This window comes from Acromyrmex echinatior, chromosome 5, assembly GCF_024713525.1.
Source record: "Acromyrmex echinatior isolate Ae372 chromosome 5, ASM2471352v2, whole genome shotgun sequence".
Classification (NCBI taxonomy): domain Eukaryota; kingdom Metazoa; phylum Arthropoda; class Insecta; order Hymenoptera; family Formicidae; genus Acromyrmex; species Acromyrmex echinatior.
Window position 1 is genome coordinate 16,354,120 of NC_141856.1, and position 25,819 is coordinate 16,379,938.

The 25,819-nt window shown below is 35.9% G+C and overlaps 2 protein-coding genes across 9 annotated transcripts in view; one reads left to right on the forward strand and one right to left on the reverse strand.

Annotated features, from left to right (window-relative positions):
- The window catches only part of LOC105147920 (protein SCAI), a 48,089-nt gene extending 25,263 nt beyond the window's left edge, over window positions 1-22,826 (reverse strand). Inside the window, exon 1 of the mRNA XM_011059294.2 lies at window positions 21,639-22,826. The gene's annotated coding sequence lies outside the window, so the exon portion shown is untranslated. The remainder of the gene's footprint in view (window positions 1-21,638) is intronic.
- The window catches only part of Ets65A (DNA-binding protein D-ETS-3), a 63,448-nt gene that overhangs the window by 10,394 nt on the left and 27,235 nt on the right, over window positions 1-25,819 (forward strand). The gene's annotated exons all lie outside the window — the stretch shown is intronic.

The window sequence follows — 25,819 nt, forward strand, 5'->3', positions numbered from 1 at the left end:
GTAAAAAGTTTTAACATTCTAACAACTTAAGCGGTCTACGTAATTATTTTGAAGATTATTTTGTATGTAGCTAAATTTTTCGGCAAAGCCATTGTTTCCATGTGTAATGTCTGCTATATATTTATAATATTATATATCGAAAAATTGCTGTGATAATTTTTGCTTGTGCTATAACAAAGGCATTGTTTTATTCGATGGAATCTTTACACAAATAGCAAAATCTAATTTGTAATATAAAGTCACCGAATTAATTGACTCGTCACTATTTTCTCAAGCAGTATCGAATTTATATTGAAAACGTAGCGAAACGCAACGTAGCGTCTCGCCTTTGATAACAGTGCGGTATCTCTTTCCGAAATCATTAAGAACCGGTAAAGATGAACGTCACAGTGCGATACCCTCTCGTGCCAAGAGAAACGCGAAAAAAAAAACCGGGGTAACGGTCTCGCGCGCGATAATTTGTCATCCGGCAGTAGCAGCAGCCGGCGGGCGGCGGGCTGACTGTTGCTCTTCGTTGTCGCCGATTTCCGATTGCTTTTTTAAAGCGCCGGTCGCCGAGGACATTAATTACCCGGCCAGTGTAAATCACGTTATCTACCGCCCACGCCTGCGAGGGCCGTGAGGAGACGGCGAAACGGAAGGGGAGAACGACGGAGGAAGAGGAGGAGGAGGAGGTGGAGGAGGAGATGGAGGAGAATGAGGTGGATGAGGAAACGGAGGAGAGGATCGGGGAGGTGATGTTCGAATACGGCGGGGGTCGTGTTGCACGATGCGATGGTGTTGCATCGCTGCCAGCCGAGCAAAGCGCACGTCGACGACTGCTTTCCACGGCCGCAACAATATCCTGCTCGCCATTCCCGAAATTTATCGGCGACTCGCCCGAAACTTTCGTCTCGTCCGGTGGCTGCGTTTAACCCGGTGGGTGCGACGTGGTCGCCCGCATTTACCTATGGCGATCGATCGATTTCCCGTCTCCTGGATCGCGCGCGAATCCCGATCGGGGATGCTGGCCGTGCTGCACGGTTTTTCGCTCGCACTCCGTAACACGTTTTTCGTCGTCGCTGGTTAATTCATCTCGCGCCGCGACAGCAAGGTCACTGAAATAACCGGCTGAGATAACGTTATATTATTCAATAACATCACACACAATACGTGGTCTACATAGTTACGAAGTCCATTAATTTGCAAAATAATACTCGTGGTATTCTTTCAGTCGATAATTTGGTTGTGATCATAATAGTTGTGATATTTAAACATGTAATACTAGTCCACAATTGATAAGATTGTTATATGTTAGTTTTATTAATACTAAGAGTACATTTCATTTGGCGCTTACAATGCTTATGAGCATCATTTGTCCTTGTTTAATATTTGATAACAAGGAAATAATTCTAAGAATGCTGTGAGCAACAAATGGAATGCCACTTAATTAATTTATTAACTTATGTTATCTTTTCTTTAAATCATATCACATTTCAAAATAAAAAAGTAAAATTGATGTTATTTTTTAAATTAATCACGAATGATCAGATTTTTGTTATACAGTTTTTAACATTTTCTTTAAATACAATTACACTAACTGCTCTTATTATTATATATAACATAGATAAAGAAGTACAATTTTAAAAACTTTAAATTTAAGATTAAAGATAAAATTAAGATAAATGTAGCATATATGACGTATTATATTTATATTTTATAAATATTTCAAAGCACAAGTAATTCTATGCACCATAATTCAACATTGGATTTTATTCTTTACAACTCTTTAAATTTTTTACAACTCTTCATTTTTGCTATATCGCGACAATCATCCACGGGATTCAATTCAATCGTACATTAATCTATCATTCAGCACGGTCATTCAGTTTAAGGGAAATCTTTAGTCTGTGTCTCGAAAGATCATCTCAAAATTTTGACGGAACTCGTAGGGTTCGAGACAAGATGGTGGGTCGATGATGGCGGCGGGTAGTTGCGAAAATGTAGAATGACGAGGGAGGAGCGGTTACAGGGTTAGCCGGGAGCGTATCCATGACGACCGACCGCCCCACGTACCCTCCGAGATCCCGGATGCTCCCCTCGGCATCCCAGCATCCCTCCCTTTCCTCCCTCCCCTCTTCCCCTCCGCTTTTCCCGCATACTCCCTTCTCACCCACTGCTACCCCGCGGTTCGCTCCCTGCGTTTCGCCATCCCGGGCAACCCTCTACGTCCACCGGGTTTGCTCTATCTTCCCCTATCTGCGGCCCACACCGGGGGATGCACGGCTACTTAGATTTTAAGTCGAGCCATTTCGTGCCGCGTACCTACCTATACCTAACTCGGCTATAATTCTCGCTAGATACAGACGTGCCGACAAAGGAGTTGGATTCTCCGCGAAATTTCGGCCCTCGCTCTCGCGCGCGACGGAATTTCGATGCGAGCGCGAAGCACAAATTTCGCGCGGCACAAAAGCCTCGCTAGAATTAAAACCGTCGACTTCGTTCAACTGCGACGTCATATTTTAGCTACACGGTAATTCTCCAGTAATGGAATGTCGAGTTGGAAATGGGCGAAACTTGGTTATGAAATTTACTATAATTATAAATGGTAATTATAAATTTAGCAAGGAACAATTCTTGAGAAATGAAATGTTGAGGTGGACAGAAGGAAAATAATTGGTTATCAACATTATTGTATAGAATAATTTTTTAATAATTATTGGATAAAGTATGTTTGGAAAAGTATTGGCGAATGTTGATTGTTGGTCGTGAACACTTTTCCAAATTCATCTGTCTGTATTAATTATCTCAATAAAAGAGACAAAGAGAAGGATGTAGTTGTTAACGTTAACACTTGCCCATTTATGTGATTTATGATATATAAAAATTATTACATTTTATATTGATAAAAAAATTATTTTAATTAGAGTTTAATTTTATTTTCATGTAGTGTAAAAAATCAGAACAATTAGTCGAAAATTAATTTTCGCGCATTATTTCAGAAAATATCTGCATTGAGATTTGATGAGATCTCATAGTAATAATTGAATGTTGAATACAAATATTTTCTGCGTTTATTTCCTTTAACTTGTCACCTAATCTGCACTAGCAACAGAGTTGAGGGGCAGCGGAAGTGCCGGTCATTGTGTCAGCATGTCTCAGGGTAATGCATGTATTTAATGTTTACCGGTCGAGCACCATCCCTCGGATAGCTTGTTTGCACACGTAATTGATGTTTGACAAGACGAGGTGACACGCGTGCCGACATCGTGTTTGTCAGTGTACACGCGTTAACCTTTTTAACATGAGTAACAAACGACACACTTAGGTGCACATCTATTTCATTAAATCGAGCACATAAGGAATTTAACTTTTGTGGTCGTAATTTTATCAGTTCGAGTGGTAGAGTTTAATTTCTGTGACTTTATTTTACTCGAAGTGTACATTCAAGTTAAACTCACATTAAACTCAAACATAAAATAGAGAAGTTATACAGTAATGTAAAGTCGTTTAGATGCTTAATAATTGCAATTTTATATATGCATATTAAATGTACTATATAAGTATATAAAAGTATATATAATACCATAAAAATAAAAAATAAATTATGTCATTGGTTTTATAATATTTCAAAGAAAACAAAAAATTCATTTTATTTATCGGCTGATTCTATATCTGATAGTTACATTTAAAGTGTTCGACTATTCTATGACACCGTTAAAAGTCAAATAACGATCTCAACCCCGACACTTCAGCAGCCTTTAACGGAGGAGTTTCTAAACGGTGATATTTTGTATCGTATGGGTGTAATGTTGCCTCTCATCTATCTAATTGCATGGAATATATTGAGAGAGAATGTTCTAAACGGTGCTACATGAAAGAGAGCTCCACCTATCTACCCCTTGCTATAGAAATTTACTCGTCTATAGACGATAAAATTGATTCTCATTGTTCTCACTTATATTAAGCAATGGCATTTAAATGTTAAACGTGAAATGACACAAAGATTAAGTTTTTTTTACAGAAATTGCATTTTTATAAAATAAAAAAATGAAAAATATTTGTTAGAATTTAATAACCTCGCACTATCAAAAATTCTCTGTCAGGAAATACTGTGGAACTTAAGTCATTTGTGAACTTCTTTTATTATATATATTCTAATCTAAAACTTTTATATTTTATTATAATTTAAATTTTCTAATTAATTTTTTGGCAGTAAATGTTTCTTACTTATATATTGCATAAAAAAGTATAGTAGTCTATGTAAAATAAGTACAAATGAGAGAAAGTATTATAGGAGATCTGCTAATTTTTTAAATATCCCATTCTGTTTTTAATATTCCATTCTGTTGTTAAATATATTTAACGATATATTAATCTGGAAATTTTTGTCACAAAAAGGTTGATTCCAAATTTATTAAATAATGTAACAATATAAGAATATAAAGAATTTGAATTTTATGAGACTAATTTAGGAACATTTTATGTAGTTGTGTCTTAGCGTCAAAAAAGGGAAGACCACGGTGACCGAGACGCGTTGATAATTGCTGGTATCGGTTAACCCAGGGGGTGGTTATGGGTCTCGAACACCCCATACTACAATCCGACGAGCCCCTCGGCTTCTTTCTGCGCGTGATCCCTTTTGCCCTTTATCCATGAACCTCTGCGAGCCCCTTCGCTTCCGCTACCAGTGGCACCGGTAACTGCGACTAGTTCACCCTCTTTCCCAGCATTCGGGGGGTGACTAAGGGTCAGAGAATCGTAACTGTCTCTCTTTTAAAAAATGGAAGGAATACATTAAGAACCCTCAGACACGAGACGAGGCTCGACTTCCGCTCTTGTACAGGATTTTTCCTTGGACCAGGCGCAAACTTTACCCTCGAGAGTAATTGGGCATACTAATGGATGTGCGGAATTTTACATATTATAAGACAGTTTAATATACACGTGCGAATAATTGGTTCAGGAATATTAATAAAATTACTAAATTAATTAATTAAATTTTCTCAAATGCTCGGTCTAAAATACTTAAACATTAAGCACTATACAAAAAATTTCTCTTTAATTAATCTAATTTTAACATGATACATGAGAAATTGTAATTATGTTTCTGTTTATATATTAGGTGTTGGAATTAATTCGTAGCGTTTTACAAGTGATGGGAAGTACTTTCATTAATGTATTTTTTAATGCTCATGTGAAATAAATAACATTCTTTCATTAAAAAACGCTACGAATTAATTCCAACACCTAATATATATATATTATATAGTATACATATAATTTTAAAAAATATGTTTGATTTGTTGCTCGTCTCTATAGAAAATTATTTCATTTAAGAAACACTACATATTTAATTTATTAATTTTAAATATACAATCGATATAACGATTATGTAGATAAATAATGTATTTTTACTATAAATGATAGTTTATCACCCTGCTTATTTTTCCTTTTTCTTCCTCCTCTTCTCTCTCTCTCTCTCTCTCTCTCTCTCTCTCTCTCTCTCTTTTTCTCTCTCTCTCATTCTCATTCTCATTCTCTCAGTTTCTTGTCCTTTCTCTCGTTTCGTGTCGTTCAGGTCGATCGCGCACGGCCGATTCTGGTATCCCCCGCGGGGTTCCGTCTTTCTGCTCGCGCAGTTCTCCTACGGCTCGTTGCAGGCCCCGTGACTAATCATGATAGTTCCGCTCGGGAACGGCGGGGACACACGACTCTCGGTTCCGGTTCCGGCGCGTGCTGTCACCCCCTCCGGGACCCTCTCTGTTCCAGCGTCGACCGCCTGGCCGCTACCCCCTGACGCTGTTGGCAAGCCGCCCTCCCGCGCAATTATTGCGCTTTGCAACAAAGAACGTAGCGCGCGGCTTTGAAGGGCCAGGTTGCTCCTACCGCTGCCTTATCTTCGCGGCAGGAGCCCCTTCGTTCGATTCTCTCGCTTTGCAAGTTCTTTCTCCCTTTTTTTTCCCCCGACGTCAAACGATCATTGGAATATCTGATGATTATGTTTCCATAACATGTGCATAATATCATTGAAAATTGAAACTTGAATTAACAACATTAAAGAGCTTTATGTAAAAGAATAAGCTGTTTCTTTTACTAATAAAAAAAAATTAATGCTTTCTTAATAATTTAATATTAAACAATCAATAAAACTACTAACGTTTTCAAAAATATATAAATTCAATCACAATTAAATATAAAAAAACTTTTATTGTGGACGATGTAAATCGTCGATGCGACTAAATCTGTGTAGTGCTGTATATGCTGTATTTTTCTACTGTCACATCATCGCGTCTTAAATCGCGTCAACGCGGATTAATTTATCTAGTGTTACAACCGCATCGCAATTACGTTCCCCGACTGCAGCGTTGTAATTTACGCTGAAGTTGCTTTTACGGTAAACGGGTCGACTGTTCGGCGAATTTCTTCCGGGAATTCCTAGATTTTCGGATTTCCGTTTCAAGACCCTATACGGCTTTACGCCGTGTCCTCACCGTATCCCCGTCCGATCCACGCGCGTTTCCAACGTGTATTACCCGTACACGTCAAGGAGCAGCGAGGTCGCTTGTCGGCCCCACGAACGAATCATTATTCATTCTCGCGCGACCTATGGCCCACCCACCCGACGTCGTGAAATAACCTCGTTAAGCCACTAACTGCCGCGGCTGGTCTGGTTGGTGAGAGCGTGCTAGTAGGAACATTACTAGCGAGAGGGGTAGGACATGAGAGGGAACCCGCGAAGAAGGAGAAGAGGAAGAATATAGAAGAACGAGAGAGAGTGAGAGCACGACAGCTACGTAAGTGCAAATATTACCGGGGATATGGAGGAAAGCAGAGAGAAGAAAGAAGAGAGAAAATAAGAAATGAGGAAGAAAGTTTTATTCCTCCCCTCCCCTCCTCCGCGTGACTCGGCGGAAATTTGCGCGAGAGCGGTCCGCCCTTGCGATGCAGTTTATTATGCGTTCGCGCAAGAGGGTGCATGTATCTACGTATGTATACCGAGCACGATTTCGTAAATCCTGCCCTCGACAGATCGTATTACGCGATAAATTTTAATTCTCACCCGTGATCGCCGCGCTTGCATGCCTTGGCGTTTTCTCGCACCCCGGTAGTGGTCTTGTGATTGCACGATAAATACCGAGTATCCTGGAGAACTAATGTACAGTAAAGCAGTGTTCACCCCTTGTTAAAAACTATAGTTTATTTAAAGAATTATTCCAGAATAAAAGTAAAGAGAATAAGAAAAGTCATAAAGTCTTAAATATATTAAATTTTAAACATCTTAAATAAATGAAAATAGACCGAATATCCTTTTTTACGTATTTGTGATAAAATCTTAATATTCACTTTATTTAAAGGAAAAAACCTATATTAATAGAATTTAAAGTTATAAACTCCCGCAATAGCTAAAATCTAAGGATTAAATAATAAATTGTGTTTTATTTTTTTTCAATCCTCAAATTCAAAAAAGTAACTTATGAAACTGTGACTTATCACAATTAATTGTAACAAAACAGTTAAACTTAATCTTATAAATATTTTGTCGCTTTGGATAATCGAATTCAGATCAATTCAGATGTTTAGACTGGTGTGGATTGTATCTCTTGTTGCAAAAATTTTATCGTGACATGATCACGAAATGTCGACAGGCTGTGATGAGAACATTAACGATGATCGGTTAAGAGGATGACGATAGAAGCGCGTTGGATACGAGCGTCCTCAGCATCTTCAGCAAAGTTAGCTGTTTCGAATCAATAGCGAAACGTTGTCTTCTGTGTGCAAAATTCTCCCAGGTTTCTTCTACTTCTGAACAGATGGCACTGTATTGCGAAATCATCCCTTATTTTAGTTTGCCTAAAATGTGGCAGATGTCTCGCTTATTATTCGCACTCCTTTAGCTGCGAAGATATTATTTTATTTGGAGGGTTGCAAATGTTCATATTTAAATCACAGATAATTACTTCCACATTACGCAACGTTCTACATCCCGATAATGTAATTTTAAGTTACAAACACATTGTGTATTTTATTTAATAAAATATACATTTTGATTAAAGATGGATATAATTGACGTACATTATAATTACTTTAATAATTATGTATATTATAAATATTTTGATAATTATTTTAATATTTAATAATGTGCTGAATATTACACACATGTTAAACTAAGTATATATTTATAAATTCACAATTTTTTGAATCTTCATCTTTTCAGTTGTCGAATTATGCAAGTTTAAAAATTTCTTAATTTCCCAAAAATGAAATTATGATTGTATTCTCTGAATATTTCTGCTTTTTAAAATAAGAAATACGTACATACATTGTTAAAAATTTCATGAAATTTAATATATTTTTAAGTTATATTTACAATTTGAACTTAATTTCATGACATTACATTAAATTTAATGTATTTATTAACTGAAAAGTACATTTGTGTACATGCACATGAAATCTAATGTATTTCTCATGAAAATTTATGAATTTTAATGTACTTCTCACAAAATTTTATGAAATTACTATTATAGTTTACTATTATATAATTTTATGAAATGTATATTAAATTTCATAAATTCATTAAATTTAACTACTATATTATACTATATAACTTAATTTTCAATTAAATCATTACTTTTAATTTCGTTCATAATCACAAGCTTCATCTACAAAGGAAGCTCGTGATTATATTTCTAACAGTGTATGTCGCTCGATTTAAAGATCGCGAGATTCAGTTATAAATTATATGAGCCTGCTTTACTTTTTGTTTCTTCTAATTCTTGATCTTAGATCCATAAATGATATGTTACTTTCGAAATCATTATAAATAAATATTTCAAGTTCAATTACAGTTATACACGAGAAATTAATACTTTATCAGTAGAATCTCTCATCGGATTTCCTGGGAGCACTCAGGGCTTCCTAGAAACGCGGTAAAAGCTGCAGCGAGATTGGCCCTTTAGCGTCAAAGCGTCGACCAAAGTTACCCCGTCACCTCCATTAGTTAGAAAAGAAACGGGCCCTTTAACCGCGACAAAGGTGAGGGTTGAGATCGTGTCGAGTGTGGTAGTGCGTGATCTGTTGCTCGCACGCTGCTATGCACGCCGCCGACAATATTGACTGCCAGCCGAGGAAAGGCAAAAAAGGGCGAGGAGGCGGGGGCGCATATCAAGGGAGTCCCTTTTCCAATGCTCACTCCCCAGTCACTCCTTCATTGACGGAACATTAAGCACACACGATAACGCATGATTAACTGGCTAATGACTCTCTCTTTTTCGCTCTCGCTTTTCGTCGCCGACGGGAGACGCGCCCGCCGATTTTTGCGATGTCACCGTCCTCACTTTCGAAATAAAATAGACTGTCATTTACCCCGCCACGAGCGATTGACATCTCGGCTTGCTAATCGGTCTCGGCTAATAAAATTCTGTTTAGAATTATATTTGCAAATCGTAATATTCAAATATTTCTGCAGCTTTATGAAAAATTTACGTGTATTTTATACAGTTTTATGAGAAAGGCAATTTTAATACCGAGAAGATGAGTGGAAAGGAAAAGAAAAGAGAGACCGCTTTCGTCGATTTCTGCATCGTCATTATTATCACTTCCGAAATAAAATAGACTCTCATTCTTCTCGCGATAAGTAACTGACATCTTGCATCGTTAATCGATGAACTAGTAATTCGTAGGGGACAAATTTCTGCTTGGCAAAATATTTGAGAACTGTCAATACATATAGTTTTAAGAACTGATTCATTTTTAAAACCATAAATATTTCGTATATATTGCTTTTATAACAATTCACGGAAGAGACACAAACTGAAAATGTAAAATATCATACAATCAGTTATCTCAATTTCAATGACTTTGACCAATCTACAATCAATTTTTCCTTAGTACAAAAAAATCGTTTATTGCAAATTTATAAATTGTAGTAACTAAGCTTTTAATTAAAATAAATAATTTATTTAAACTTAACTAAAAAATACATTTTATTTGCTTTATTAAAGTTAAATTTGTTAAAAATTCTTTTAATCTCTGTAAAAATACTAGTATTTTAACTAATTGTAAGATTCTACCACAATTTTGAACGATATCGATTAGTTTCTTTGACAACAACGGAGAAAAACAAGATGCACTTTTCTAGTAATTAAAAGCATGAAAAATGGGACCAATGCAGCATCCAAAATTATGAAGAAGTTGTTTTTAAAATCATATCATGTTTGAAAGAAAGAAGAAATTAGCTTTTTATTTATCAAAAAATCTATTATTATAATTAATATTATGAATGTGTTTTAAAAAACTATGCTTTATATAATATAAGATATATTTCAGAAAATAAAAAAAAATAAAAGAAGATATTGGACATTCTAATAATTTGTAAACTATTGTGTATATTATTATTTTAATAACATGCCATTTTTTAAATAAACAACTCCATAGAATTTCATAAAAATATTATATCTTAATTGAAACTAATGATAAGCAATATATAATTATTTCCTACAAGCAATACTTTTACTTACAAGAACATATTGAACAGAAGTTATGACCGATGATTTTTTATTGCTAAAATTTACGACTGTTATATGAGTTACGTTGCAGATACGTAAAACTGATTGAAAATCGCGTACCATGAACTCTGATAAAATCTGGGATATGATAAAACGAGCTTCACGCTCCATCGTATGCATTAGTTATGAGGCAACGTCACCGCGTGTTATATGCAGTCATTACAGCTGCGATGATTAATTCCCGGTGAGGGTGCAACTGATTATCATAAATTTTATTGCTGGTACGATACTACTTTCTTCGTTATGATTTGCAAAAGGAATAACTGCCAGATTTATAGCCGTATATGCCGACAAAAATACTACGCAATTGAACGCAATATTCAACATTCGTTTTACGATTTGTTTCTCACTATAATGTATTTATTTACAGGAATGATAACGATGACGATTAGCTTCTCTGGCAACGGCGGAGAAAAACAAAATGCATTTTTTCAGTAATTAGAGCATGACAAACATATGGAAGTAACGTATCCAAATTACATAAGTTGTTTTTAGAATCATATTATGTTTATGTAAGAAAGTAATAAATATCAAATACCGCATAAAATTGTCAAAAATATTTTCGCAGAAACTTTAGGGTCGAAAAACCAAAACAAATCAGACGTGACCATTTAATAATTAACGATCAGTAATTCAAAAAGAACTTTGACAGAAACTTGAAAAAAAGTTTAAATCCAGCAATTATTTTCGTCCTTAAATAGACGAATTTCTCACTAAAAGTCTCGAAATTCAAACAATCTAATATAAATACAACCGGATACTTAAACACGACACAGATTTCTTACAATATGTTATCGTGCGCGATGGCGTATGGCGTTTCATGTAAAATCATTGAAAAGCAAGCGATTTGGATATGTCGCGATCGCCGTATCGGCCGTGGAAGAAAGCGTGACGAAGCGGATAAAGGGATAGCGAGGAGGACGTAGAGAGGGTAGAGAGAGAGAGAGGGGCGGGTACCGCTGCCACGAGTGCGAGGACGACGGGGCGACCGGTGTTTGTGGCGTCCGCTGCCGCCGCCGCCACCCCGGCCGCCGACAAAAAGGCGAGAGAATTTCCTGAAATCCTTTCTGAGGGTCTGATTGCCATCATTATCGTGGAGTGGGTAGGAGTAGCAACGGCACCGTGGGGAGGATAGGGCGCCCCTACGGGGATGGGTTCGGGCTGGCAGGAGGATGAGAATGGTTAGGAGTGGAAGTCTCCCTCTCATCCTCCTTTCACCCCCGGTTTGATAGGGGAATTCGGGTGTAGAGGAGAGGGCGGGATAGCGAGCGAGTGGAGGACAATCAGCGGTATTCAACGCGAGCTGAGAACTGGAAGACCAGGGAAGCCGCGCGCGCGCGGGTTATACGACGACGGCGACGACGGCGACGACGTCGACGACGACGACGACGACGACGACTTCGACGACGACCACGATGAGAAGGACGAGGACGATTCTCCACGTTTCTCTCGTGCACGGGATCGATCGACCAGACGACCACCAACACTCGGTTCGGCGTAACACCCGCCGTTCCTGGCCATCGGAAGCTACTGAACTGTGGCAGTCGAACTGTGACGCGTTCCTGTGGGTTCTCTATAGATCGAATTCCAACATCCATCAGAATTCTACCAACGACACACGAATCCTTGCGCGTCTTTTGATACTTAAGATTATGATTAATATTAGGTGAATCGTATGAAGATTACAGAATAAAATCTTCAAATATGGTGACTTTTTAATATTTAAAGCGTCACGCACGACAAACGATATGTAAATTATATTTTTAGTTTCGCAATAATATAATTTTAATGAAAAATTTTCAATTATTTTTGTAGTATGTTATAATGTTTAATATGAAGAAAATACTAAATTGTAAAATACTGTAATATAATATTTTATATTATATTATGTTTAAAAACTTATAACACATAAATAACTATAATTTCTCTCTAAATTCTTTGGAGTGAAATCTCACTCCAAAAAGTGAAAATTGAGCTAGTCTTGAAAAAGAGCTCAATTTTCAATCTTTAACAGTGAGACATCTAAAAGATTTCATTTTTTCAAAGTGACAATTCACTCTAAAAGTTTTTGAGAATTATAATTTATGAAAAAACATAATTATTTATTTTTTGACATTTAAGATGTCAAAATGTAGTCATATATGTGTTATAATTCTAATCAACCGTGAAGCACGAATACCATATGCTGTTTAATAATTTATTACATCTTCAGTGAATATACTTCTATCTATTTAATCGGCGGAAGCATAAACTAGTTTGGTATCACGAGAAAGGGAAGATATTATACCGTTACTCGCGCGATGAGCACCGTGCTAACTTTGTTGCACATCCTGTTTTATATTGAAATGCACGCGTTCACGCTTTTATTAAATACACAGCACCGAAAGATAAAGTTGTCAAGCGGCGCTTCGCGTAATTGCTGCGTAAGAGGGACATCATCTGTGATCTCCCCCGAGAGCATGTGCGCTGTTCGCAAAGCGAAACGATAATCATCACAGCTGTTGCCGGGGATGCGACGTCATACACATGGAAAAAGGAACGTCCGGGTATCGCGCGGTGCTCACCGTGGCATTCCAAAAGAAAACCATGACCTCGGTTCGCCGATTTCTTCGACCTTCCTGTGTTTCATCCCCTTCTACCCCGAGAGAGACTCCTCTCCCCTGGTGTGCTGTCGTCGCTCGTTGGACTTCGCCTTGCTTCGCGGATCAAAGCGAGGTAACCGATGTAACAATGCCAACGTGAGTAAAACCTCTCCTCTCTCTTTCTCTCTTTCTCTCTCCCCCGTCAACCCTTGTGCATTCTGTCTCTCGTTCTCTCTCCGTCTCTCATACACGCGAGCCACACGCGCACGTATTCGCGGTGTGGTGTGATGTGGTACGGTGCGATGCGATGTGGCCTCGACTCGACTCGATTCGCGTGGCGGCGGCTGATCGATGCGTCGCCATGACGACGCTTCCGCCGCCAGTCATCCAGTTACCTCCGCGCACCCCTCTTTCACAACCTCCTCCTCCTCTTCCTCCTCTACCCTCGCCGACGCGCCCTCCTGCTGCCGCAACACCGCCGTTACCCTCCCGACGAGTGGGTGGTCGAGTGGGTGCCCACTCATCGTGCCGTTTGTTACCGGCACTGTGATCGTCAGCCACCATGATCCTCTCCGCGAAGCGGTTCGGTTCCGAGAGATATCGCAACGATGAGGTCGTCGACGCTGCGCTCAACGTCCTCCGATCCTAATCGACATCTTCCTGAGATGGACGCCCGGTCTCACATTGTCTAACAATAAGATCTCCTTTCTTGCTATACTACATGCTATTCTACATCTTCCAATCGGAATTCCGGATTTTATTGTTTACACAACACATTTTTTTGCGAACGTACTTATTCAAAACAATAGCAGGTTCTGAATTTAATTATAACCTGCCCCCACACATTAATGATATACACACATATTAATGATAATTTAACGATATTACTCAGTTTAAAGTACAAGTCGACAATTATTTTTCTAAGGTTTAGAAACCTGTCATTATGTGATAATAAATAATTGTAGAGATATATATAGACGAAATCAAGTATGCAGGATTTAGAATCTTATAAGATCAAATGTAATAATTAACGATCACTAATTAGAATACCGATATGTTTTTTTAAATAAAACTAATAATAGCAATTTTATCATTTTACAATTGGCCCCTTAGTTGACAAGTGAAGTCCCCTTTCTTAATATTATGTTAATTGGACTTTTGTGTAATGTTACAAAAAATTAACAACAGAATGTAACTTTATTGTAAGAAAATAAATTGAATGTAATAGTGATGTAAATCCATATGTTGTGTAGAATAATAAAGTACGTCCAAAAAGCTGGACTTAAGTCATTATTCCAGATATTTTTACGGTCATTTTATTTCTGATGTAAAATTGATTTTTATTTTTTATGAACATAAAACCAAAATAAAAGTAAATAAATTGATAGATAAAACAAACATTCTTAACTTTCTATAACAAACGCTTTTTCCTAATTTTGGACTTATGCCATTTATCAATTAAGGGGCTCAATTATTACTTTGAATAATAATGTTTCGATATTTATTCTCTAAAAGATTTTAAAATAGCCATTAATTTTATCGTTGAGAAATCACTATGTCAATCCTATTGCCATTTGATATAGGTTGAATTACAACAATTAGGTTTTTCTGTTCAATTTACAAATCGCGATAAACTCATCAACTAAACCGTAATATAGCGACGCCAATCGCAATCACGTGTCACATACATTGATCGATTTGACCCGTGTATGCCTTGGTTACTCTCACAAACAAGGCACGAATTAATTACCAGCCGGTTCGGACGATCTCCAAACAGAGATAGGCATTTTTTAATTTTAATCCCGAGCGACCCCGGGTGGTCCAGCGGCCGGCAGCGTTATCAGCGCCGCATTCGTCATCCCGCGGCGGGAAAATACGCTCGCTTTGTGTGCGCGCGAGCACGCCGCGGGCGCACGATGTAAATAATCGTTTATTGATTAACTGTTTGACTGCGCAAGTCGAGTTAACTATGGCTAATCTCTGATTTGTAACGCCTTCCCACCCTCGCGCGCCAAGGGTGGTTACATTGGTGGACGCGGCGGGACACGGAGGGAAAAGCGACGGTGGGATAGAGACGCGGGGGTTGCAGGGTAATGTGGGGAAAGGGGGACAGTACTCCCCCTCGGCACGTAGTTTTCGCCTCTGCAACCCTCCTAGCGCTAACACGGAATTAATATCTCGCGAGTTAGCACCCCCCTTTTCGTCCCCCTCGACGGCCCCAAAACGGAAATGAGCGCGCGGATGCCTCCGCTCTCTCGGTTCTCCGCTTCGCTCGTCTTTTCCCTCGCACATCGTCCTACCGTTTCTCTCGCTCTCCTCCATCCACTTGCGATCCTATTCCTGTTTCTGTCTCCTCTTCGAGCTTCCATCCTCTCCATGTCTCTTCCGTCCCACGTTCGCTTCTGGCATTCTCACCGACGCAACACGTCAGAACTTCCAGAGCCCGACTGATACTTATAGATATTATGCCTAGGGAGAAAACCTACCAGTTCGGCCAAAAGATACTTGGCAAAGTCGAAGCAATGTTTAATTACACGCCTGCAAAATGTAATGCTATGCCAACTAGAGAACCGCAATCCAACTACAACTTTACATATACATATATCTGTATATAAATATTTAAATTTTGTACATCACGAACTTTCCAGTAGAATTGCCAATTATCGATTAAAATTATTAATTATGGTGCAAATTAATTTCGCGTATTATTGCAACGCGATAAGTAAATTCTACGAAAAATTTGTCGTATTTGACGAAGAATTTAATTATTTGGAGATTACTTAAAAAGTCGGCGGTTTTTGAGCTATTAAAAGCTTTTTTACTATATAAAAAATAATATTTACAAAGATATAACAAGATTGCAAGAGATAAAAATATAATACAATTTAGAGTATATAATATTTTTATTTTTAAATGTTATATTTGTGAGAAAAACCCTCCTAAATCGGATACCTATTGCCTGCGAATAGCTTTAATAACTTCGTAAAATTTAATTTATTTCTTTCCCATTTCAAATAAGAAAGGCAATAATTATTTTTTAAGTCAAATCCGGTGACGCTTTTCCAGTCTATCCTGTCGCTTTTTCTCGCTTTTAAATGCGGCATATGACGGGCTATAGTTAAAGCAACATTGTTCGCGGAAATCGAACGACACATACTGTTGATCGGAAATGCATTGCAATATTGGAACGCGTTTCTCTTCAATTAATAAACCTAATATTTTCTTATTTTATAGTATTGTACTTCTACACTAAATGGTAGTTGATACAATTAAGAATATCTATACTGATCTTTGTTTTTTTTAAACAAATGAAAAACTATATAAATATTTCTCTGTTAATCACTTAAATGATCTTCGATAGAATTTTAACTTGAGATTTGTATTACAAAGATATATGTATAATATTAAAAAATTGTAATAAATGGTATCATTTATATTAATTAATAATTTTAATTGTAAATTTTAATTAATTTAAAAATTAATTAAAATTTACTGTTAAAATTATTATTTACTGTTAAAATCAAGATTAGAAAACATGAATTAGTGATGTAAAGCAAAAAAATAAATTTCTCTGCATATCATAAATATCTTGCGGAAATCGACTTCTCCATTACAGAAATTAAAAGTAATGTAAGATTGTAACAAATCCGATAAAGATTACCATTTTAGATAAATAAGCAAGATTACTATTCATTTTTATATTAAATGAAGCGGAGATCTATAACGGTCATAATCGGTTGAATTGCTTAATCGGTAGATTCACAAAAAAGAAAACAAATAGAAACTGACATCCGGTAGGCACGAACAAAAGTAGCAGTTTGATTAATCCGGAACGCGCCACGCTGGCTAAAGATATGCAAATTCGCAAATAATTAGGCTGAAGATATGAAGCGTGCGCTAACTATTCGGAGTTCGGGGATGGATGCACATTTGGACCTTTGTTTGAACTCGCGATTGCGTTCTTGCGTAACGTAATTAATGGCCTTCGCTTCTGTACACACCCTACGCACCCTTACATTGCTATCACGCAAATCTTCTCGAATCCGTAGTCGAAATCATCAGAATATAAATTTAACTATGTAAAAAAAATTGGAAATATTTTATTAATTAAGAATATTTGTGATATATATTAATTAATACTTTGGACATATACAGAAAAAAAAAAGACTTAAATCAACCATAATATAAGCAAAAATATTGTAATTTTACTTCAAAGATATTAATTTTGATTTGATTAAATTTATTTTGATGCAAGTATTACTTTGCAATTCAAGACTTGCTCCATTAAAAATCTGATATCAATATTACAAATATAACAAATTCCATATCAAATCAAGACTAAAATCTTTACAACAAGATTACAATATTTTTGCTTATACATGAGTATATTATAGTTGATTTAAGAATAGTCTTTTTTTCTGTATATATAACACTTTTTCAAGATGGAAGAGCTATTAAATAATAAAAATGTTATGCTTTTAATATTTAACAGTTCTTTACTTCCTGAAATATTAGATTAAAAATGCATGAATATAAAATTGTTATTTTTTTCACAATATTAGATACGTTCTTCATCAATATTGGATTATTCTATTATATTTTCACATTAAATCATTCAAATATTATTTTATTAAATGTCACCGCCCTTTGCTTGAATACGATGAATAATAAATGCGATAATCCATTGAAGACAGACTTCGTGTCAACGTATGGCTTTGTATCACTGCCGCATGCAGGCCAGTAAACATGCCACAGGAACGCGTTTGGGAGTGCATTGGGCTTTAAAATGCTATGCAAAGAATCCCTCTAAAGAATCACTCAGGCCACTTGTCGAAAGTACCCGTACCGAGATATCAACCGGACGATCCGTCCGTCACGTACATCGCGATTATTTACTACTTGCAGTGCTCTTTTTGAACAAATATTATAATCTTTTTAAAAAATTATACATCTACATTGGTAATTTGACAACTAAATCGTTATACATGTATTCATATCTACTAGATGTCTACTTTTGTTTGCCAAGGAAAAATCGAATTCAAATTAAAGAATTTATATTGTTGTGAAGAAAATAATCTTCATTTGTACATTATTAAATTTATCTAATTACGTGATTTCTAGAAAAGAAATATATATCTCTTATTAGACCTTCATATATAACAAAGAAAAATTTTCTGGTATGGAAAAGGAAGAAGTGAAATGATGAAAACGGATGCAACACATTATGCGTTTGTCGACGCATCGTCAGAGACGACTTTAATTAGAATTATGAACGATATTAATATAACGAGGGATACGTAGATATTTTTGTATCACAATAGGTAGTATGTTATCCTTTAAAATGCGAACATAACGCGGACATCGATATTCTTCAAATCGACCTCATGTACATTCCTCACTCACACAACGTTACAACCTCGCATCAAGAATCGAATTTCGTTTCCCGCGGGATGTCGTCTACGAGCGACTTCGTTCTAACCGTAGGAGTTATCAGTAAGTAGGAGTTATCGCGGCGAGAGTTATCGGTACACCGAAATGATACCGATACCGGGTGTAACACGCGTGTGTCAACGAGACACACTATCCTACTATCTGCATCGCCGGGCGGTTTGAGCATATTGTACAAATTGAATACGAGGAATTATCAGGCGAGCAATGGGGGGAGAAGAGATATGTATCATCGTGCACTTAAGCAGCCCCCAAACGTAACAAAGTGACACGGTTCTTATCGTGTTATGGACCGAGAAAAGGGCGAAGGAGAGAAAAGACGAGAGAGGAGAGAGGAGAAGAAGGGCAAGCGCCGCTGTATGTTGCGAGAGAGTGTGCTAGCACTAGAAAACGAGAGGGTGGCGAGAGAGAAGGGTGGAGTGCCGTGACGGGGTCTGTAACTGGCTCCCTCGTGTCGTTCCATGCCCTACCTCGCGGCTATGCGTCTCGCGTACAATAGCTGGCGGCCCGTCATGTTCATGCCGCGCACAATGATACTATGCGCACCAACACCATCCGCGTACTCGCCGTCGGCCGCGAGCGCGCGAGCCGTAATACCGCTCCGGCACTCCGTTACATCTCGAGATAATGCACGGAGGGGTTGAAGCGGGCACGCGGCCGACTTCCTCCTCCGACGGCATCCAAGTGCCTCCTCAAGACCGATCGACGATAGCACTCCACTGGGCTCTTCTCTACTGCACCTCTAATTGAGCTAATCACGCCGTAGCGAACTCGCCAGGATATCCCCTCCGTTATCGAGATACACAGGATTCTATTAGATCCTATCCGTTTCGAAATGCAATTCCATGCCTTTTTTTATCCGCTTTTCTCGAATACTTAATTAAAAAAAAAAAAATTTCTTTTCATGTTGCAAGAAACGCATTGAAACAAACGTAGATTTTTTTTAATAAAAAAAAATAGATTTTGATTAATAAAAATTGTGTTTAAAAGCTTCACAATAGTATTACATTTCATTAAAAATTTTTTTTATTTAACTGAGATAAACGATATTAATAATAGATAAACGATAACGAATTTTTTGAGAAATCAATATAGTGCAGCTAAAAGTTTCGTAAAATGCCATGTTTATCAATTCTTTGAATTTATTCATATATTATATAACAAAGAGTTAGAAAATAATTATGTTTTGCGTCCACTTGTAAATTTTACATACTCTATAAAAAAAATACATGTTATATAGATTCAATCACGAATTAGTGAATTGATTTGAATAAATCTGACGTGCCTTACTAATTCGAAACTAATTTTCTTTGTCAAGAGTATAATGTATAATCGACTGTCACATCTTTTCTTCACGGCTGTTAATTTACAATATTAATTCTCCGAGAAGATCGACTTTCGATACTTTTACCCTAAATAATTCGCAACTTTCCGCTCGATTATCGGTGACGTGCTCCGCTCATGAGTTCTGGAATAATGTTGAACACGGTGAATAGGGGGTGGAACACCGGGGATGGCCGATGCAGAAAAACGGTGAATCTCACTACGGGGTGCGTTTTACCCCTCCGGTGTGCCGCGCGCTCGCGGGCACTCAAGAGTGATCGCGCGTTAAATGCGCCGCCGGGCGTACGCGGTCGCGTGTCGTGCGCGTGCTCTCTTATCGGGGGGAAGGGGTGCCCACTCTCGAAACGACGTACGCGACGGACACCTACGAAAGAGAGACGGGGCACGCGGCCCCGCGTGCGTACATACGTGTGCGTGCGAGCTACGGAACGAACGTACGCGTCATAGTCGTACCTCCTGGGCAGCCTGGGCCTCCTATATACGCCCGCACGACGGGGATATCACCGTGGCGTGAATCACGGTTATAAACAGCAAATGACTCCTGTCGATGTACCCGCACATGCACGCTGGCCACTTTCAGTCTTCGACAATCATCGCCATCGTTCTCTTCATCAATCGCGTTTAACGTTTTTTTTTTTTTTTTTTTTTCATGAACTGAACCTTGTAGATACGGGATATACTTCAATTTTATAGCAAACTTCATAATCGGCATTAAAATGGTCGGTGCATTACTTGCTTTTATTTATTTAACTCTCATTTATTTATACTTCAATTAAAAATAATAATGATAAATATATATATATTTTTTTAAATACTAATTTAATTATTTTACGACGTTAATAAATGCAATTGGTTTGGATTTTCTTAAATTTATTTCATGTCACACATATAGATAGCTTGTTCTCCGTTGAATTTTAATTTATTAGAGAATTTTTCATTACGACTTGGATTAAATTGTCCAATAAAGATTGACCAATAAAGATAATTATCAGAAAATTTTGAAAATTACATATATGTAAGAAAAACAGAATTACATAAAAGATAGATATATAAATCTTATGTATCTTTCATAAATAACTAAAAGTATTCATAAAAGTGTCATAAAGTATAACGACAATATAAAATATGAGATAAATATCAATGTATCAAAATCACATACTTATTTTGCAACTGTCATTTGTGAATGCAAGTATATAAAACAATATTTTCTAATAATAATAACAATAATAAAAATTCGCGACACGATGCACAAGACATAGAATTATAAATTTAACTAGTTCTATTGAATCTATCTATAAATTTAACAGTGCATAACTGTTTCTATGCTTGCTATTGAAAATCAGAGTAATGAATATTACTACTCATGCGATATAATCTGTTCTTTTTAACTGTTTGACATTTGTATAATTTTGGAGTTAGTATTTTATGTATATGTATATATACAATATAATATACGTATAAACTCTACATATATTTACACTTGTATTTTATTTTAATTGTTTTGAGAAAAGCAATCTCATAAAAATGAGAAAATTACTTTATAATATTTTGAGCCAAAAAATAGTTAGCAATTCTTTCAATTTCCTAACAATAATATATCTAATATTTGATCATGTGCAATAATGAAAAATTAATGTATATGTGCTATAATGTTATAAAATCTAAAACAACGCAATTAAAGAAGAACAGATTATTTATAAAATAAATTTAAATTTACTCATCATTTCGTGAAATCCCTCGACGTCCACCGATGCATCTTCTGCTGCACTTATATCCACAATGGTAATGGAAGTAGTTCAAAAGAGTGGATTCCTGTGCTGTTCCATGTTGATTGCATATCACAAAAACATTCGCGATGTGAAATTTATAAAGTGTTAATTTTAATATCATACAAATCATATAAATAAAATAATTAGCAAAATTTTGCAAAAGTTTTTCTAATTAATTTCTGTTTGAAATAATCGCGAAAATAAGTAAGATAGAAAATGAAAATTTAAGAGAATAACTAAATCGCTGAATTTATTTATGTTCACATAATCACAGCTTCCATGAAATTTTCTCTAATATCCATGAATTTAATTTCATAAAATTCACAATTCTTTTATGCGATATATAGACATTGAATAGTCTGTTCTTATTATTTCATGATAGTAAGTAATGCCTTAAAGTGCTAATACGATTCTTTGATAGTGACATCTTAAGATTGTATTTAAGACAGTCTTTAATAAGAACAGACTATAAATAATGGCCATTATTATAAAAAAATAAAAAATTAGCAGAATCTATTAATATGTGCAAAGTAATGACAGTTTTATTGTGATTTTACATTATTGCTATTCGGGTTCAAATCTCTCTTTTTATCAATTTTGATGCTAAAGATCGTCAAGAGCAATCATCAAGTATAAAATCACAATAATAGAAAAAATAATTATATTTATATTCCTAATATAAGTCATATTTTATAATAGAAAATTAATTTTTAATTATTTAGGCTTGACAACGAATTATTTATTTAATTGCAATTATATGACGTGTTATGAATCGAGTTAACGAAACTATTATAAATATTTTTATGACTTTAGCATGCCATTTTAATTACTATAGCTTTAATTAATATAATTTTTGAAATGAAAAAATTAAAAACAACTTATATTTTTCACTCAACGTTTCTTATGCAAAATTTGAATCTATATACACGCAAAAATCTAAGTATGCAATAAATTGCACTAATTTTCAAAATAATAATTTCGGCGGAAAAAACGATCACTTATATCTTAAATTCTACTCTCATCGTCAATTCAGGACCAGCCACATGTCACACTTGGATCTTTACAACAAGATTCTGAATTAAAATAGAGAATATATTATACAATTTATACAATTTAATTATTAAAATCAATTACGATAGCAAAGAAAAAGAACGTATATTATAAAAAAAAATAATCTCTATATATAAAGTATTTTTTTAATATGTAGAATATTTCATATTAAATTTACATAATTATCTATTAATTCCAAAAGAGAACATATTAAAATAATTAAATTTTAACTGTGAAATATGAAAATAAACAGAAAACTTACTTTCAAACCAGTCCTGCTTGGCCTGAACCGGATCCCCCGGTGCTGCATCTGCATCCGTCCAATCACGAGAGTGGCTTCACTATTCCTCTCTTTATTTTAGCACTTGTTACCTGCAGAATATTTATAACAAATGATAGCTTCTAAATAATTCTTTTACGTTTAAAAATCTAGTTTTATGTAGAAATATATTTGCATTAATGTATAAATAAATACATATACTAAAATAAATTTTCAGAAATAAAATTCTTATACTTGACCCCCATTTTGGGACCCCCTATACTAAAATTTGTAAAAGATATTAATACTTAAAGATATTAAATACTTTTTCTACGAAATATGAAAAAACTATCGACTATTATATTATATTAAATTGTTAGTCCTAATATCTCTCAATTACGTCAATTATAACTTTCATATTATATATTAATATTATCCTCTTTATATTACGCCAATTAATACAAAGTACATTACACTGAATTATTATAACGAAATACTATAAGGAAACACAATTATTATGAATAGGTTGCAAGATATTTTCAGTTAAAAAATCGTTCTACATATGTCTGAAATATTTCAATTTCTTTCGTTCGGCGAGAGCGATATATATATATATATATATATAGTGTGAGTGTGTGTGTGTGTATGTGTCTGTGTAAGCATAAAAAAGAAAGAGAAAAATATTAAATATACATATAATTATAATATATAAATTTATGTCACATATAAAAATTTCATCAAAAGATAATTTTATTAATTTTTGAAAGATATAAATATTTTAATTGATTTCAATTATTTAATTTCTAAAAAAAAATTTTTAAAAAAAAGTGTTACTCATGATAATTAAAAGGAATAGTTAAATAATAATAAAACAAGTATTCTTTTATCGAAATCTGTACTATTATCCAATCAGGATATATAAAATTTGTATAATCGACTAAATAGAGAAACTTGGATTGAAAATACTCTGTGTATATAAAGTTGCAAATTATACTACGTTAATGCCGGATGCGGATAACAGAAAACAGAATGGTTCACACGCATTTGTATGCTGCGCCATAAAGTTTCTTCGTCATTAGAATAATAATAATGATAAATAGTTAATTAATTAAGACAGTCTCATATTTTCGTGGAATAAAACAGATTTTATGCAAATACCGTACAACGTTGCTACGCTCCAGGCGTAAAAGGCATAATTACAACGAAAATGTAAATTTCTCATTAATAACGAGGTCGCCGTGTAATTCCGAAATGACCAGGGCACACGTTCCTATAATTATTATAATTTGGTAATGATATAATCATGCGTTGTTGAATAGCCTCCATTGACAAGCGGCCGCTGCGTCTATCGATTATTCGCGAGAACATTCGCACGTCAAAATATAATTTCACAGAAATTTATAGAGAGAAAGAAAGAGAAAGAAACAATATTCATAAAAATGACAGTTTGAGAGAATTGAGAGAAATGTCGAGACCGTGATTTTATTTTCATTTTTCCACTTTTTCCAAAAACTGCAGACAATTTATAACAAAATTATTCGAACGGAAACTTTATCGATAAATTCAAAAGTTTCCAAAACTTGAAGATGTGAAAAAATTCTGATGTTCCTGGGCGGTCAGCTAGAAAGCCAATGATGATAGTAAAATAGTTTTAATTGAAATACAGAAAATGTCCCCCACATTCGATCAATAACGATATTTCGATTTATAGCAATAAATAGGCAGTATCTGGGAAGAAAGTAGAAAATAATGTTAGACATATAATCATCCGTTATTTTTAGAAACCCAATAAGAGTGAATCTTCCCTCCGAGAATTAATTACTTAACTGGAGAAGAATTCATATGCATTCATTGATTTTAAACATAAGAATTAAAAAAATTACATCCGAATTAAAAGAAAAATTAAATTAAATTTTATTATTGTAAAAAATATTAGCGAGGACGATATTAATGAGTTTCTCATTTAAAAAATGCCTTTTCCTTGCTTTAAAAAAAAATAAAAAAGTCTGGAGTATTGAAAATGTTTAACGAAAAATAAAAAAGACAATAGAAACAACAACTGTTCAAAGTGACATAAAAGCTACTTGATCAAAAAAATGTTTCAACGATATTCTAATTGATATTTCATTTGAAGACTTTCAATAGTGCTTCTAAACTTTGGATGTACCACTCGCAAAAAGAAGATATAATATTTATTTGGACAAATAAGCTGTGGCTTTGAATTTAAACAAGTTTTATCTTCATTGTCGATCTTGTCAGATTACGAATTATATTGTAAATTATGTCTGAAAGGGAAGAGAGTAGGTATAAATATATCAAAGTAATATAATTCAGTCTTTAATGGATTAGCAGTCTCGCTAAAAAGACAGTTCGGTTAAAAAACACGTCAGACTGAGCAGAGACTCTTATTTCTGTATCCCAGTCGTCCCATCACTAGGACAGCTCTCGCCGGCGCGGCGCGGCGACACGCCGGCGTAGGAGAGCGCGGTTCTCGCGAGAGCGCGTGTTACCGCAGAGGGTTTGTTCCCGGAAGGGAACCGGTGGCACGTCGTTACCGGGGCAAACTACGTCGTCGACAAGCGCCGGTCGGTAAGTGCAGGAGGTCCGGTGCACGTCGGCCGCGTGCTCCCGGTCGGCCGTCCACCCCCGGTCGCCGCCTCTGCCTCCGCCGCCACCATCGCCGCCGGATGCCGCGATGCGGGCCACCACCGTGGCGGCTGCGGCCGCTCCCGCCATGTTCGCGACACGCAGGCGCGCTTCCGCCCTTTCGTTCGCGGGGGTGTTGATCACCCCCGCAGGCCCGGCCCTCGTACCTCGGCT